This window comes from Apis laboriosa, unplaced genomic scaffold, assembly GCF_014066325.1.
Source record: "Apis laboriosa isolate Shangri-la unplaced genomic scaffold, ASM1406632v1 scaffold39_cov144, whole genome shotgun sequence".
Taxonomy (NCBI): Eukaryota; Metazoa; Arthropoda; class Insecta; order Hymenoptera; family Apidae; genus Apis; species Apis laboriosa.
This window is the reverse complement of record NW_025223140.1, coordinates 823,116-843,014: the sequence shown is the minus strand read 5'-3', so window position 1 is coordinate 843,014 and position 19,899 is coordinate 823,116. Positions and strand designations below refer to the sequence as shown.

General features: G+C 21.5%; 1 protein-coding gene across 1 annotated transcript in view; it reads left to right on the top strand.

Annotated features, from left to right (window-relative positions):
- LOC122715604 (protein neuralized) overlaps positions 1–19,899 on the top strand; it is a 180,547-nt gene that overhangs the window by 119,557 nt on the left and 41,091 nt on the right. The window lies entirely within an intron of this gene.

Genomic DNA, 19,899 nt, shown 5'->3' with positions numbered 1-19,899 from the left:
TGAAATTTCTCTCTTGAAATCTTTTAACGATGCAATATTGTTTTGAAAGTGTAAATCTGCTTGCGTAATTAAAATCAATTACACGTCTATCGTAAATTTGAATTTTATTATAATAAAAATGGAAAACGCTATGAGTTGGATTATTTAAAAAATTTTATTGTTTAAAATTCATTGATATGACAATACGTATCGATTCAGATTTATATTTTGCAATTCAAATTATAATTTAATCGTCAAAATAATATTGTATAGTAACAATTAATATTTGAGAAAATTATTAATTTTCGCAAGAAATAATTTCAATTTCGTATAATTTATTTATATTAATATAATCTTCATAAAAATGCAAAAAATTTATTATCCATTTGATTTATTTTAATAGAAATATATTTTTCATTTTTTACAAAAATTCCAACTTTTATAGCAAAATATAACATTTTATTTTCTCATAAAAAATAGTTTTACATTCATCATTATATCAAAAGATTCGTCAAATACTTTTAAAAAATTCCACACATTTGCTTTCACACCATATTAGAAACATTTTGATTACATAATCAAACTTTTATAATTTTAAAACCTCTTAAGTCGAAATAAAATTTACTTTAACTTGAATTATTTGCCACATATTCAAATGCATTGTTTTACAGAATTTGAGATTTGAATAGCTAGAATTCTACAAATGGAAATTTACACCTGTAAGTCGATCTTCTACTATTGCTATTTCTGCAACTCGAAATTTATGGCTGTGTCACAAAATATCAGAAATCAATCATTCGATATTGTCTCTTTTCTTTTAACATTCTTTTGAATGATCTCAAATAACAAAAAACGTAAAATGATACAAACCTTCAATCACGTATATTTTTATGAAAGCTAATTATTTTTCATCAGATTTACGTCTTCATATATTCAACAAATAATTCATGTCCAAAATTGAAATTTCATTTCTTTTGAGATGTTACAATTGAAAAATTATTAACTTTTATACAAAGCTTTTTTTAAAGGAGAAAAATTTCGATAAGTGAAAATTTCTATAACTTCGATTTCTCTTTATAATATGCATAATTATCTTCATTAAATACAAAGACTTTCATGAAAATTATTAAACAATGTCCATTATGAGAAAATCGAAATTTTATATTTAAAACATGAAAACGAATATGTTAAATCGTGACGTTAGTTTCTTTCGAACAGAGAAACTAGGAAGAGAGTTTTAATATAATTTATACGTAAGAAAAAAAGATGCGTTTCAAACTGAAGCTAGTTTTTGTTTTTATGAAGAGATTCTAAAGAAATTTTCCTATAGTGTACGAGAGATTGAAAAAAGATGCAAATCAAAAGTTGATAAACAGTTTGGAAAAGGCTTCGATTTGAGAAGAATTAGCTATAAAATTGACTTAAAGTTTTTTATTTATAATTGTTTTAAAAATTTAAAAATTAATATATACTTAGAATCTATGGATTTAATTATTCAAACTTTAATTTCAAAATAAACCTATACAAAATATTAAAAAAAAATAATTTTAAAAGAAACAAAAAATATCCAATCAATATAGATCCTGTAATTAATTTTTTTTTTGTCTACATAAAGATTTTTTTATTTTTCTTTATTTTTTGTGTAAAATTTATAAAATTAAAATTTCGAATTTGAATTTAAACTTTAAAAATAACTTAAAAGTGCATGCATTTATTTTTAACATTTAATAATTTAAACATGTATTTATTTTTACAATTTTTACACAAAATTTATGTAACTTAAAAAGCTTATAAACATATATGTAATATTTATTTATTTCGTTAATATTCATAAATTTATACAATTAAAATTTAAATAAAAACTTTTTAAAAATTCTCCGATTTTCATTTATATATAATTATATTTATGTTATATTTATGATAATTTTATCGAAATATTTTTTTTTCAGTTTTCATAGAAAATATTTCGATAAAATTGTCATGGAAAATATTTCGATAAAATATTTCGATATAATGGTGGAATTATACAGTTCAAATGTTACAAATAAGCTTGTCTTTCTGAACTTTGTTCCGATGACAACAGAAACAATATATACTATTTATTAAAGTGCTATAAACATTTTATCACTAAGATAGTACTAATCAAAAAATTTTTTATTATTTTTACTAATTATCATACTTAAAAAATGACTTATGGCCTGACTTATTGACACTATGTGTAATAAATATTTTTCTTGTTAATATAAATACATTATTATTATATTAATATATTATTATTAATATATTATTATTATATTTTATTATATGAATACATAAACATATATTTAACATTTAATTAATTGAAAGATAAGAATAAAGGATAAAGAAGAATGTTACAACACGAATTTATTTAAAAAGAAAAAATTTTTAATACCTTATCAATATCTTGATTGATATTTGCTGTATATAATAAAATCATTGATGTATCAATTATTTAATAAAGATAAAAAATATTATTTAATAAAGAAAAATTTATTGTAAAAATTTATTATAATAAAATACACATATATAGTATATATAGTATATTATTTATATTTTTGCAACAATTTCTATTAAATTTTTTCAATTTTCAATTTATTCAATAAGGATTTTCAAAAGTATTATCAAAAATACTACCTCGAATTCTCATTTTATAGATATTTTCACATAAATTCACATTTTCAAAATGAAATTGTACAAAAAATTTTAAGAATTAAATATATAATTTTATAATTTTAATTGTCAATATAATTAGTAATCAAGATATTTTAAAATGAAAAATTTCTAACACATATTAAAATGGACTCAAAAGTCCTATAGAATATATAAATTATAAATAATTATTCTTTGATTACTCTCTTCCACAATATAAAAATCAAATTTTCAAATTCATCAAATTCCAAATAAAAAGTTATCAACCATTTCTACATTATCTAATCATCTAAAAAAAAACTTTTTAGTGAAAAATTAATAAAGATTTTTAAATCATCCATTAAATCTAAAAAAAAAATTTTTAAAGATTCCTACATTATCCACTAAATATCCAAAAAAAAAAAAGAAAAAGAGAAAAGGTCAATCTGTAATCTTATTTTTCGGCCACTTTTTCACGCCTAAATGTTGGATTTATTTTTCCAATCCCGTTTGTTTGATCTTTTTTTCGTCTTATCGCCCGACCAAAAGGGGATGAGTCATTTCTCTGAGCAAAGTTAGTTACCGCGGGAACAATGGTCCTTTCATCCCTCGTTCTGAAACTGACTTTTTTAAGGGATGTCTCTTTCGAGCCCTTTGCTCGAGGCACATATTCTCCAGAGAGCATCGAATCGCCTCTAGACTTTAATGGAACAAATGTTGCGAAACCGCAAATCGAAATCGTCAACGCGAACAAACGGGAATTGAACTGTTTTTTTTTTTTTTAACAGCTCGATGGTTGTCAATGGGGGATTCTCGAGCACTCTCCTTCCGTTTATTCCACGTTTATGTGTACGGGTTGCTTAGAGATAAGAGAATGAACATCGATTGTTGTTTTAATCGGCATACATTGAATTTATTGATATGAAAAATTGATATTTAACTTGATTAATAAATATTAATATATTTTTATTAATATTTATTAATATTTTATTAATATTATTAATATTATTATTAATTAAATTGATATTAAACTTCTCATGTACGAAGCGCTTCTAGTGAGATATTTTTTACGATCGATTTTAAAAACTAAAAGTTTATATTATAAACTTTAAAACTTATAAAATACGTATAAAAATATCGATTGAGATTTATTTATTAAATTATAAATAGTTACATTAGGTGAAGCAAAACGAAATTATTTATAATTATTTTTAACTTTATTATAATGATTTATAATAATTTATAATAATTTTATTGGAATTAATATTAATTTATATTGTAATTTATAATTTAGAATTATTTAGAACTTAATAAATAGACTTTAATTTGTATATTAATACTTAATTATTTTTGTGTTTGTTTTTGACCTTTAGAATTGATCTTTCATAGATTATTTTACGAATATAGATATTGACTATCTGTATATTTATGTAATTTATATAAGATATATAAAATATATATTTATATAATAACTATTCCATTTATTATTTTCAAATGAATATGTACTAATAACTCTCATCAATCATATTGTATAAAAATAAAAATAAAATATTTGAATAATTTAAAACACTTTGAAACTTTAAAAATTTTTTGAATCTTGAAACTAGAAATGACTCAAGTCCTTAAAACTTTAAAACTATTCAAAAATATTTTGATCTTTCGAGACGAAAATTTTTTTTTACTTTTGTCGATCAAAATTTTCGAAACTAAACTTAAGTAAAAAATAATTTTTACCAATAAATAATTTATGAAGATTTTATAATAACAATAAATGAATTTATTTTTATTTAATTAATTCAGTTGATTTTAATTTAGACTTGAAACGAATTTTACTTAATTTATATAAATAATAAAAATTATTTAATTTTCTAACTATTGTTATTATTGAGTATGAAACTATGAAAATTTAAATAGAAATTAATTAATTCTTAACCACTCCAGCGATTAATCAAACTTTTTTAAATTTCCATTTAAATCTAGCTTATCTAATTTGGCCAGAATGACTTGAAACTTCTAACTCTTGATTTTGAATATCAGATTATAAATACTAACAAAAAGAAGAATTAATTATATAGTTAAAAATGCCAGTCTTGCAGATGTTTTAATGATATTGCAAGTCGCGAGGCGCGACTAGATTTATTGTATTTAAGTATGGTACGTGGTTATGATGAATTATTCATTTTATCAGATTAAAAAAGCCAAGATGTTCATACTGCGAGTCTAAGTACCTGGAGATCACTGTGCAGTTTTCCATTTCCATACAGGAAAAGTGATATTATCTTCGAGAACTTTTAGATTTTTCGCATGCGTGATTTTACAACGAGCCATTTGAACAAAACTCTATTATGATGCTTCTTTTTATGATCATATGGAACGAGATGAGATGTTATAAAAAATGTTACAAAAGAAAGAAAATAAAAAAATTTTATGTATAATATACAAATTATATTCGTAATTCATAATGTTATTAATGTAATTAATTGTTTATCAATATATTTTTCGTATTTTTCATGAGCATTATTTATGTTTACAATTATTTTTTTTACTGTTCTAGAAATCTTTTTCGAAAAATTTGAACAAATTATAGAATATTTATTGAAATGTTTATTTCATTAAACAATTGTTAAATATTTTGGAAAATAATAATAATAATAAACTGTATCGTTAACATAAATTCTTTATACATAGAGAGTACAATTACATCACTAGTATTAATAACGAAAAAATAAACATAAAAGTAATAGAACAAAAAGTAAGGAGACCGCATGATTATAATATTGGAAACAAGAACGACATCTGTCATGAATTTATCTAATTATACAAAGATCGCAAAAAAATGTTTAAAAGATTGCATCTAAAAAAATGTTTAAAAGATTTATCAACAAAATTGAAAATCTCTTCGAAAGGATATAGAAATAAAATTTTATTCTGAATATAAATGATCTAGTCATTATAATTTTTATTAACTTTAAATATCTAGGTAAATCTAGATTGATCTTAAATTCAGTTTTTAATATTTATCTTTTTCAAATTTATATTTTTCAAATTTTTCAAAAAAAAACTAAAAATAAATATAAAATATATTTAGAAAAATAAGAAAGATTTTCAATTTTTAAAAAATTTAAAAAAAATTAATATTATTTTTTAAACTTCATATTGTATGAAGTTTGTATGAATGAAGTTTGTTTGTATCAACTCTCAATATTTTAAAGATACGATTGAATATAAAATAGTTCAAAAAATACGACATCTTATAAATTCTATTTAATAAATTTGAACAATCTTTATATAAAATGTTTCCATTATCCATTATCGAAGTGTAATTTATATCTATTATTTTTAGATTTTTAGATTTAGACTTAATATGATTTTAATACATCATTAAAATATTAATAGTTTTTAGAAAAGTTAATATAAATAAATTTCTTCTTTATTTCTAAAAGTATCAAAAATAATTAACACAATTCTGTTTACGAAGATTATGAATCAGCATTATTCTTCCACCCTATTCAATTCTTTTGTAACGAAATAGTAGATATACTGCTATGTATGCACAATTCAATCTCAAAAATAATTTGACCGGAAACACTCGATAACCATTGTGCGCACAACTCCTTCAATACCCATTTCATCTAAAAATCCATATGCCACATCAAATTTCTATACTACTCTCAAAATCAAACTACGAAATCCCCTTCATTCACCATGTTTTGAAGAAAGAGCTCGCGAGTGAAAAAAGATCGTTAATTCTCGCGATGTAATTAGCAATTAGCTGGGATCCTCAACCCATCTAATTGTCGCAATTACACCCGTTCCCGCAAACTTCCTGCGATCACAAACGATAACGATGACGATGTTGACCCCGAGGGAACAATGTCGTGGGCGGGTGAAGAAGATGCGTTTGCAATCATTAATAGTGATGGGATCAAGCTTAATACCTGTTTTTAAATTTAAATCAAATCTAATAGATAAGATCTTGACGTAATTGTGATATTATAGAATGAATATTATTAAATTGAATAGCTTGCAAGTAAATATTTGACATGCTTTTTTTATTTTTGAATCAAATTCAAGTTTCTATTCCTTTCTTTCATGCTTGTACAAAATTCAAATCTAGTTCAAATATAGAATGTTCAAATCTTCTCTCACGATGCACTCGATCCCATCGCTAGTCACCGATCGCACGTTCGCCGACACTTGAACTCTGACATGCGACAATTAAATCATCTGCCAGATCCTAGTCGTTTGGTCTCCCTTGGTCAGGGCGCCATGATCATCAATTAAGCGTGGGCCGAGTCCAATCGCCTCTATCCGCGTTCTCCGCGATTTCGTGAGGTGGGCGACGCGTAATCGGTGAGAAATCGGCAAGAATTCGACCAACTTCCGGCGATTATCGTTGAATCACGCGCAATCTCTGAGATAAGTGGTCAAATGATTGGATCTTTGACTTCATCGACAGAAATAATGTAATATTAATTAATATTTAAGAATAGTATTTATGAGAATCTGTCTACAAATATTTCATATTTGAGTCAGCAGTTCGAGAATTAATTCTATTTGAATTTTTATTAATTTCTATTGATTTTTGACATAACTCATGAATTATTTTTGACTCAAAATATATTTAGCAGTAATTGATTTAATAGCCTGAGATGAAGTATAATAATAATATTCATTTAAATCAAATAATTTTTAAAAACTCTTATAAACTTTTTTTTTTATTTTTGAAGCATATTTTTTGAAAAGATATAACATTAATAACTTGAATAGAGACTGATATCGAATTTTGAATTTAAGAAATAAAAATTTTACTTACGTTTCGAAACTTAATTAATTTAGAATTCGATCGATTTAATATTTAAAATAAACTAATTATAATATAGCAATAATACTAGTGAAAAAAAAAAATTAAAAAAAAATTAAATAATTAAAATCTATTAAGATATGTGTTATTTTTGACGTAACTCATTTTTGATTAACTCTGTTTATATCATTTTTTGATTTGGTCTATTTAATAGTCTGTAATCTTATATAACATATAATAATAAGAAGAACAAAATTAAATGTGGATATTCTGGTATATGTCATTTTTTACTCAACCACCGTAGTACAAGAGTTAATTGGGATATGGCTGGAGAAAGAAGTTGAAGAGAGATAGGGATGAATTCGATGGGTGCATTGGGTGGAGAAGTTTTAAAGGGAGTGGAAAATATGTGCTTAACGAAGCTTTTGTATGAAAAGGGAAGTAAAACGTGAATATCTGGTATAGAAGGATGACTGGTCTTCTTGCTGACTGCTTTTTGTACATTTTTGTTATTTGAGATAAACTTCTATTATTTATTTATTTTCCTTTTTATAGGAATTATGTAGAATTACCAATTCATAATATTTAAATTATACATAAATAATTGAAGTGAAATTAAACAGATATATGCAATTATACTTTTATTTTAATACAATATTAATTTTATTAAAAATATCAATTTTTGATAAGTGATAGTAATTGTAAAACAAAAAATTTGAAATCTTTAATTTTTGTGACTTTTATTTATTTTATAATAATTTTAAAGTTAAATTATAATATGAAAAACAAATATTTTTGGTGATATGCATTAGATAGAAAACAATTATATATATATATATATATATATATATATATATTTAATTGTTTTTTTTTAATTTTTTTTTTTTTTTTTTTTTTGAGAATCATCCTATTATTTAGAATATTAAAATTTTGAAAACATATAATAGATATTAGAAACAAAATACTATACTAAAATGAATGTTAAGAACATTTTTTAAAAGATAAATTTCGAAATTAACATCAAAATAAAAATATCGATTGATCAAATTTTTACTTTTTAAATTGTAAACAATTTAATTTTGTTCTCAATATTCAATATTTATTAATTAATTTTTCGAAATAATATACGAAAACTGAAGTTAATTTATAATTTTTATAAATTATTATTTTTTATAAACAAAAACTCAAAAGAAACAAGTGCTAATAAAATGTCGATAAGATTTCTGTCACGTCGATTTCTATCAAAATCACACGTACACTGTGATATTTTGAAGTTTCGATGATCTCTTAGTTATTTTATCTGATATATTTGCTATATATAGAAATAGCAAGTAAATTTGTTTGATAAATTCAATATTCTTTATTTTCAGAAAATAAAATATAAAAAAAACTCTATTGTTCTTAAATAATTTTACTCTGTATAAAAATAAATACTCGATTCTGGAAAATTTATTTTCAGAAATCACGTTTAATTCTGATATGGTGATTCATAAACAGTGATTCGTTTTCTTTTAAATTCTATTAAAATAGAAAATTGCTTTTTTTTATTATCTATTCTTTTTTTTTTTTTTTATTTTTGAAGCATATTTTTTTGAAAAAATATAACGTTAATAACTTGGATAGACACTATAGACATATATATATATATATATATATATATATAGACAATATCATATGAATTTTGAATTTAAGAAATGAAAATTTAAATAAGATTCATATTTTTTTTAAATTTGTGAAGAAAATGTAAAATAATCTTTTTTAAATTTACTAAAAATTCAAATATATTAATATCAACTTTGAAAAATATTCAAATTATTAAAATATAGATTTACAATTTTTTATTTATTATGATTTTTTTAAAATTTGCGTTTCAATCTTAAAATTTAGCTATGAAATATAGTTTTTGAGAACTAGTAATAAATTGATATAATTAGTTATGGGATTTATTAGTAATCAGTTTTAAAGTAAATGGATTTGACATTAAAATGAATCTGTTATGTGAATCTAATATTGTACTCTATTGATCTTCGATTGAAAAGCTTGAAAATTGATAATATATTGCAAAGAATATTAAAAAATTTGTAAACAATTTATAATAATTAACTATTATGTTACTATTGTTTTTTTTTTAAATTTTTTTATTCTAAAACTTAAAAACCATTAAAATATTATAGAAGATATAATAAAATATTAAATATTTAATATTCTTTCAATTAATTTTTCAATTAATTTTATTTGAACAAAAATCCATTTTTTTGTTATAAAAATTAAAAATTACTTGAAATATCATAAAATGTATCAAACAATTTTTTATTTTATTCCAATTATTTTTAATTATTTTTATATAAAAATTTATTTAATTATTATAAAAAAATAAATTAAAAATATCTCAGAATATATTAAACAATTTTTTAATCTTGTTTCAACTATTTTCAATTAATATTTAATTATTTATTCTTTTAGCTTTCTAAAAAATCTGTTTAAATTATGAAATTGAAAAACCGACAGATATTGTAAATTGAAATATTGTTGGTTAAATAAATTTGATTTGATTTCCACTATTTTCAATTAAGCTTCAATTTTTATATCAAACTTTGTATAAATCGATATATTTCGTTTCAAAGAACTCTCTACGCTGTTTACAATATTAAATTTATATTATTTTCATTGTTTGTGTTTCCAATGTATAAATCAAAGTTTCAAAAGTTTCCAAAAATTCGATATTTCCTCAATATTTCTTCAATTATTTGAATAATACTGTATACAAAGTTAGAACATAAAATATATATAAATTAAATACAGTTTGTTCTTTGAATTTTTAATTTCTAACTGGTATCTTTAGATCATGCTTGATCTACATCTGTTTAGGCCAAATTATTTAACCTTTTTATTTCTGAAATTAACAACCTGAAACATTTGTCTGATAATTTCGTGTCTATTATTTGAAAAAATTCATATAAACATTTTAGCATTCAGAAATATAAGAATTTTTTATAAATGAATTTTCCTATCTATTACTTGAAAAATGAAAATAAATACATATAATAAAATACATATAAATATTTTAAGTTTGAAAATATATAAATGAAATGTCAAATTGATGAATGATTTGCTTTTAATGAAAGTAACATTCTCTAGTATATAATTTCAAATATAATTTATTTCGTTTTAATTTAATTTATATTCTACGTTCATATAATATTTCTTGTCAATAAAAATCATTTTATTTATCATACATAATGTAATTGATTCATAATTGATTTATCTGATATTAGCTTTTTGATACATCGCTATTATTAATAATATTATAATTATTATTATTAGCGAAAAATGTTTCATATATTAAGAACATAAGTTATATTATAAATTAAGGATATATTCTGATCTAATCTATTATTAATTTATTCTAATTATAATTTGTTATATATTTATATTTATTATATATTTACATGTCAAGCTTAAAATCATTTAATTGAATATAAAATATTTTTCATTATAAATAATAATAATGACATAAATCAAATGAATCATTCTATATGTTAAAATCCATCTCAATAAACTCAAACCTAATCTCAAATTATAATACTTTTTTATATAATTCAACAATACATAACTAATTAACTAACTAAAAATCTGCAGCAACATAATAATTAGTAAAAAAAAAAAAAAATGACAATATCAAATGAATCATTCTATATGTTAAAATCCATCTCAATTAACTCAAACCTAATCTCAAATTATAATACTTTTTTATATAATTCAACAATACATAACTAATTAACTAACTAAAAATCTGCAGCAACATAATAATTAGTAAAAAAAAAAAAAAATGACAATATCAAATGAATCATTCTTCATAAAAAATATTATCTCAAACTTAACCTGAAACCGTATTTTTCTATGACTCAACGATTAATCAAATCAAAACCGTTAAGTTCAAAAATAAAACGCGGTTAATTAATAAGATCCCACAAGACGAGTCAACAATCTAAAGCACGATCGTACAATTACGAAATATAACGGCAACGAGCCGTTATTTTAAACATTAATATTCCTCGAAACTGGCTTCACAGAGGCTGAGAACCACGGTGAACCATTGACCCTCGCGTAAACCGAGAAAGTTCCCGGTGAACACAGCAACGAGAGCAATAGACGTTGGATGAGTAAAAGATGTCGAGATCTGCGTCTTAATCCGTTTCCTCTGGATCCTTTTTGTCCTCTAATTATCCTCAATCAGACTTTCCTTCTCAATGTGGAACGAACTGATGTTGGAGACACGGTATTGTGATAAGTTGACTATGAATGTTTATATGATGGTACATATATGATGATGAAAATGGAGTTTAAAGATTTATTAACATTTGCTATGTTCGAAGAAATACATTTGATTATTATTGTTATTTGAACATATCGATGAAATTTTCAAATGGTGAGTTTTGACTCATTATTTTGACATAATATAATACTCAAAAGTCTCTAATTGATGTGCGTGTATGAATTTTAACTGAATATTAATATTGTTTGAAATTTTTTACTGATAAATATATTTTACATTCATTTGTTTTAATTAATGCAATTTTAGAAACTAATGAATGGTTCTAAGTATCCAAGACTTTTTAAAATATATATCGTCTTTCAATAACAACATTATTAACTATTAACATTTTTAATTAGAAAAGAATATATTCTATTTAAGATATTGTATGTAATGTAATTATTTTCAAGTGTGTCTTTTAAGATTTTTTAATGAAATTTTATAAAAAATATTGTCATGATAATTCTAGATTTTATATGAGCATTAATGAATTGAATAGAATTTTGTCTATTTGAAATAAATAGACAATGCATATACTTTAAATATTTTATATTTTTTTTATATATGTGCATTTTTGTATAATTAAATTTTACATAAATACATAAATATTCTTAGTTTATTTAAATCGAATAGCAACTATATCTCATCACACTATTATTAAATTATTGTTGTTAATCAATTAATTTTTTGAAAATTAGGTTTATTAATCTTTACTCTATCCGTTCGTGTTGTAATTTCGCGATTTTTTTCTGTCTTGATACTTGATCATTTGTGAACATATTAATATATCAGAATTTATGAATTGATGATAAATGAGTAACGAGATCAGTGTGAAAATGAAATTACAGAGTTTACAAATGGAAAGTTTATTTTTTGGTTGGTAAATACGAATTTTTTATTAATATTTATACTTTACAAATAACTTTATCTGGAATAACATAACTTATTTATTTCAATACATTTATTATGTTAATATAATGAAATATTATATTCATCATGACGAAAATTGAAAAAAATATTAAAGATAATATTAAATATTATATATTTAATATTAAATATTATATATTTGCAATTATAAATTTTTAATATTTAGCTTAATATTTTAATAGTATTTGTATATGTGCAATTTACTCCTAAATAACATATATATATAATTTTATTATAAGACGATTTTTAATTTATAATAATTTTTTTATAATATAAATATTTTTCAATAATATATACATGTTTTTGTTTTGTAATATTAAATAAATATTTAATATTTAATTTTAATATTCGTATTTACAGAATTAAATAAAATTATGATTTATTTTTCTTGACATGATAGATAAAATTTATATTTCATTTAAAAAAATTATTTTTGATATATAATTAATATAGTTTTTATACATCATATCAAATTTCGTTACAAAACATTTTTATAACGCGATATTTTTCTAAAATTAACTTCTGTTATATAAAAGAATTATTTATATTACAATTTTTTATATGGTTTTTAATTTTGTATAATTTGCTTGTATAATTTATATAATGTAATAGTATAATTTATATAATGTTATAAATTTTCTATAGTTTATATAATTTTATTTTATATAATTATCATATAATTTTTAAATAATTTATTTGTTTTATATATTTTATATATTTCATTATCCAACTTAATCCAATTAAAAAATTTAATAAAATTCAGTATTTCAGAAATTGCATTTATTGGATTAATTTACTAATATTAATAGTACCTCTTCCACCTAATAATTCTACCTCTAATAATATACACAATATTGATATATTATTATATTTCATTTTCTAATTTTTATTTTGTTTTATTATTATAATATATATATTTACTGTTATAAATATTATAAATCGTTATTATTCGAATTAAATTTTTATTCTATCAGTAATTGTAATTATGTATCATTCAATAATCAATTCCACTTGAAAGGGGTTAATCCCAGATACTCGAGAATTTTTCACAACTTTCCTCTTGTAACACGAACGTAGACAACGTTTTAATCGTTTTTTCGAGTGTTTTCGGGCAACGTGGAGAAATTATATACGCGGATTCATTAGGATCTTAAGAGGATAAGCTTCACGACCCATCTGCCACGATATCCTGAAGGGAAGTTGCTGGTCTCTCGAATGGCTTCCCCTCGCACGATCCCTTCTTTTCCTGCTTCCTTCTTTCCTTCCTTCCTTCCTTCCTTTCTGCGCCAGAAGCTGGACGAACAAAAAATATCCGTACATCGTGTTCGTGGGAATTCACATGCAAATCCTGATGACAACAAGATGCCTTTGCCTTTCTCTAACCTCATGCAAAACCGACCATCTGTTCACAGGTATGGAAATTGAAAACGTTTCATCGTATTTGATTTTCAATAAAATTTCTATTATTTATAATGAGTGTGTGTGTGTGTGTGTGTGTGTGTGTGTGTGTGTGTGTGTGTGTGTGTGTGTGTGTGTGTGTGTGTGTGATAATTTTTTGTTACTTTATTTATAAGAAATATTATTTGAACAATTTTGAATTGGAATTTCTATGAATGAATTTTTATTATGTTTTTGTGTTAAATCTGTCAGAATTTAAATATAATGATTTTCTAGAGATTCTTCTTTGCACAATTTATTTGATAGTGAATAAATAAATTATAAACATTATTTAATAATTATTAATAAGTATCAATAAGTTATATGTATATATGTATATATATATATATATATATATATATATATATATTATAATAAATTGTTATATGTATTTACATATTTTTTATAAATTTGCGTTATATAATGATTGTTGTGTATTATAAATATGAAATGATAATAAAATAAGGAATTAATTAATAATTTTTAAAATTGTTTATTATCTGATTTCTAATTTATTTAAAATTTACAGATATTTTAATTTTAATTTTATTTTATAAAATTGATAATATATGAATAATCATACTACAAATATCTTTCAAAACTAATTAATAAATAATAACTAATTAATAATAAACGTGAAATATATTATTTATTTTCAACAAAATCAATATTTTCATATTTTATCGATTCGAATATGACGAAAAATTGAATAATTTGTATATAATGTAATAATATTTGTATTTATATAAAAAAATGAATTTCATCTCTGTTAAGAAAAAAAAAATCGTATTTTCATCATTCAACGGTATGTGAAGTACTTGGTTTCAATTTCTGCCCGATTTTCCTCTGTCGTTCGTCAATCTGCCGACAAACGTTAATGGGAAAGTGCTCGAGATAAATCGACAGAACACTCTAAAAGCTATCGAAGTCCCAGCTTATCGATCCACCGACACCAGGAACGTTCTTCCGCGTTTCACATTTTTCCAAAGTAATTTCCTCCTTGATCGAGATTCATTGGAAACCATGAAATGATTCGAATATCGAGGAAAAGAAAACAAATATCTTTTCGATTCGTTCATCTTTTTCGAAAATATTCAATAATCGATTAGTATTTTCTAATATTTTTTGATACACAAAAATCTATTTTTAGAATAAATTGCAACCTTTCTTTACTTTCATAAATAGATAATTTAATAAATATATTATCAAGGATGAATTAAGTGTATACAATTCTCCATTAAGAATATTATATTAAAAAATTGTATAAATATACAAGATAACAATAAATAATATTTTTATAATATTTGTTTTTTTTTCGAGAATACTTGATCGTTATTTTTCAATTTTTTGGGTCATAATTCCAATTTTATAAATGAAATAAATAAATTCCAATTTTTTTTTTTCATATAATTACTTATTATTATGTTCTGATAAAAGTGCATTTTTAATAGGATGAAGTAAATATAATGTTAAGTAATAAATTTTTTAAAAGTAGATATACGTATACATAAAATTCATTATAAATACATTATGTTTAATATTAATGTACAATCATGATGAATTTTAATTATTTTTTCAGTATTTGCTGCATTAAATCATAAAATAGTTAATTTTACAATTTTACAATTTTATTTATATATAAATATATCCAAAAATAAAATAATAAATAATAATAAATAATAAAAAATAAATGTTGAAAATTTTTAATAATTATTAATTATAATATTTTCTATAAATAATTCTAAATGAAAATTACAGTAAATCCCTCGAAGATCACTTTATAATTTTTTTTGAAATTGTGATTCATAGGTTGAGAAACACTGGACTAAAAGAATGGTTCTTTTATTAAAATGATATAAATTTATCGTCATCGATCATCGATAACGATTGAAAGAAACTTAGCTTTCTTCCTTAATTTTTACTTTTTATAAAGAATGATTCGATTTTCTGATTTAAAGAATAAATATTAATTTCATTCATTCATTTTTTATAAAAGGCTTTTATGGATAGAGGATATTTACCTTTGTTTAATCATGAGCTATCAAATGCATCTTTGTCACAAGATTTTATTTCTGTTTAAATGAAATTAAAAGTTTTTTCAAGTATTTTTTTAATATATTAAAACATAAAATAATAATAATATATCTGCAAGAAATATTTTATATATTTCTATTAATTATTTATGATCATTTAATCTTTTTATATAATAATATAATTGTTATTAAAAAAACTTATCTTTTATCTTATCTTATCTTATCATAATTATTAGAAAATCTTTTTTTATTAGTAATGAAAAATTAAATCTTATTTATTCTTTCATCGTTCATAAATTATTAATCTTCCATACTTACAATGAGTTTATAAAATATTTTTCAATTAAATTTATAAATACGATTTTGTTTGCTTAGAATAAAAAAAACTGCTGTTGATTTTAATTTTTTGCTTCGATCAGATCGTTTTATAAATAATGCAATATTTTCAATATATTGAAAATTTTAACGCTATGAAAAGTATTATTATAATGCTATAAAAAGTTTTCTTTTTTATCCAACAAAAATTTTAGAGTAAGAGATAGAATAATCCACTAATAAATGAATGATAACATAAAAACATATAAGTCATATAATATTTAATAAATAAAAAAAACTTTTTTCTTCGTTCAAAATAAAAATTATTTCAAAACAATGTTTTAAAAATATCTTGTATAAATATTTATATTTATAAAAAAACATCTCTTTTTTTATCTAAAGAATGAAATTCTACAATTCAATAACAAATGCATAAAACAATATTTGAAATCAGATATTGAAAAAAGCAATCCATGAAAAATTTCTGCAAACAAAAACAATTTAGTAATAAAATACAAAATAAATAACATAATATTAAAAATATATATATATGAAAAATACATCTAAATTTTTTTCATTTAAAAAAAAAAATTTAACATTAAAATATTAAAAATCTATTACAAAAATTATACATTTCTATGAAATAACGTTTAATTTTAATCAAAATTTCATAACATTTAATAGATTCTAAATAATTATTTATAAAAAATTCAACAAAAATAATTAAAAAAAATAAAGCAAATTTATAAATAATAAGTTACATAATAAAATTAAAGAAATAGCTATTATATTATGTATTTAATTATAGACTATATATATATAATTAAATTACATAAAAAATAATATCAAAGAAAAATTTCTAAAATTCCTAAAAATAATTTCATAAATTTTTAAATTCGTAAAATATATCAAATATGCAATATTTTATATAAATAATAATTAAATATAATATATTTTTATATAATTTCAAACAAATCCAAAAAAAAAAAATATGAAATATCCATCTTTCTCCTGCAAATGAAAACTCAAATATATTTCATCCTTTCCTCAATCTCACCCTTTCCATCCCTCGAGCAGCGGTTTAACCCCGGCGGTAAATCGTAGTGAATCGCTTGACGAAAAATGACTGAAGCCGTGTGTGCAAGCGGCGGCCCCCGCGACAGAGGCTGAAAGCTCCGCGGAGCTTTTAGCGGCGCTGTGTCTATAGAGCTTGCATATCGTTATCAACCCCCTGACAACAGCCGGTCTCGTGTTGGGTCTGGGATCGATACAGCTTCTATTGCGATATCAACGCGCAAACCCCATGGCAGAATGGTCGGCGGGGGTGGATTGTGCAACCCCGACCTCCCTTCAAACCCCTCCTGCTTGCTCGTCGTTGTGCAAATTCTATAGAAATCACGCGTCGCCTCACGACGGTTTAACGCGTTAATTCGCCTGGATCTCTCCTCTCCCTGTTCCCTTTGGGGGAATTAAGTCGGTGTTCTAATGATTCTAGAAAACATCTTGCTACAAAGAAAAATTTAGTATTTTGTTGTTATTTCTAAAGGGATTGCTATGCGAATAATATTATTTTGTATTGGGTAAAAAGTATTGTTTAAATATTTGTTATGAATATTTGTTTAGGAATATTTTTGAAGTTCTGTGTGATAAAGTTGGAGTTTATAATATGAAAATATAGATACGAAAGATAAAACAAAGATAAAGAAAAATTCTAAAAAATTTTTTGCTATTGTGCTGTTCTTTTGGATTGCAAGAGGCTTAGATAATTGGCTTAAATAAAAGATATTATTTGTTTTGAGATATTTTTAAAATTTTTAATTTTTTATTATTTTTTTATAAGTTTAATAAATTACTATTTAAATTTTTTAAATTTTATTTTACTTTTAAATATTATTTAAAATATTATTAAAATATTATTTAAAATATTATTAAAAATATTATTTATTTTAAAAACATTTAAAAATATTCTATTTAATAGGGCAGATTTGAAGTGTGATATAAATGGTTTATGTGTACTGATTTTTTTCTAATTTTTTAAAAATAAGAATTTGTAATTTCTCTGTTAATTAAAAAATCAAAAGTTTGAATCAATGAAGGGATTAATAAAATTGATCATTTAGCTAGTTATCAAAGGAATGATTAGGGAATTACATTTAACCACTTACTTTATAATATAGAGTCACATATAGAGTACTAATTATGACTCCATTTTTAATAAAAAAAATTTATATTTTAAATAATATTTAATTTTTAATTTTAAGTAAAATTTTTCAATGACAATCTTAAAATATAAATTCTTATAATATTTTAAATCTTATTAAATATTAGATAGAAATAAATAACTAATTTTTTAAATAGCTTTTTTGAAAGATGATTAAGATAAAAATTATACAAAAAATTTTTATTAAAATAATCATAAAATAATTATGTTAAAGGAATATATATATTTTTTTAATGTAAATCTTTAATAAATAAAAATTGTAAAATAACTATTAATTAATATATCTAATTCAGAAAGAATTTTTAATTAATTTTTTTAACAATTATATATTACATTCTCACAAAAATATTCCAAAATATATTTTCAACATCTTTAGATTTTTTTTTTTTTTTGAAATTTCAATTTTAAATTATAAGAATTATTTTGTTCTTCTATTATTTCACTATTTCATAATTTTATGTCATAAAAGATACACACGAATTTTAAAATTCATTACAATATTTTTTTCGAGGGTAGTGCGAGAATATGTGAACATAGAATGTTTCTATTAAGCAGCCGTGTTTACTATAATTCCCGCTATCCTTAATTCAGTTAAGACTTATTATCCTCCAGACTATTAATGCGATCAAGTATAGTAATGCTCCGTGAAAGTTATCGACTCGTAAAGCAAGGAAATTTGCGTTGCGTCATTTGCGGTAGATTGAGTGTAATGTAATGAAGCCATCTATTAATGAAACTTTTCGTTTACATTAGTGCATAAAATATCAACTTATAAAATATCAACTTATAAAAAAATATAAATTATGGTATTTTAGAATAATAAAATAATAAAAGTATAATTATCTATTTAATTAAAAATTATATAGTCTTATTTTTTTATTACATATTCAATCGAATAATTGAAATTAAATATTTAATTTAGATATTTTTTTTATAATTAATAGCCAGATATTTTATTATTATAATTAATAGTTCTTCTATATTCACTATATAATACCAATAAAATGTAAGACGTGAGCTGATATTTATTTATAATAATTAATATTTAGATGATTTAAAATTAATATTACAAATGTAAATATTCCAACTAAAATAGAAAAATTAAAATGAATTTGAATTCTATTAGATTATTTTTAATCATAATATTATATAAGAATGTAAAATATCAAACTAATTAATTTTATTATAAAATAACAAAAATATTTATAATTATAATATA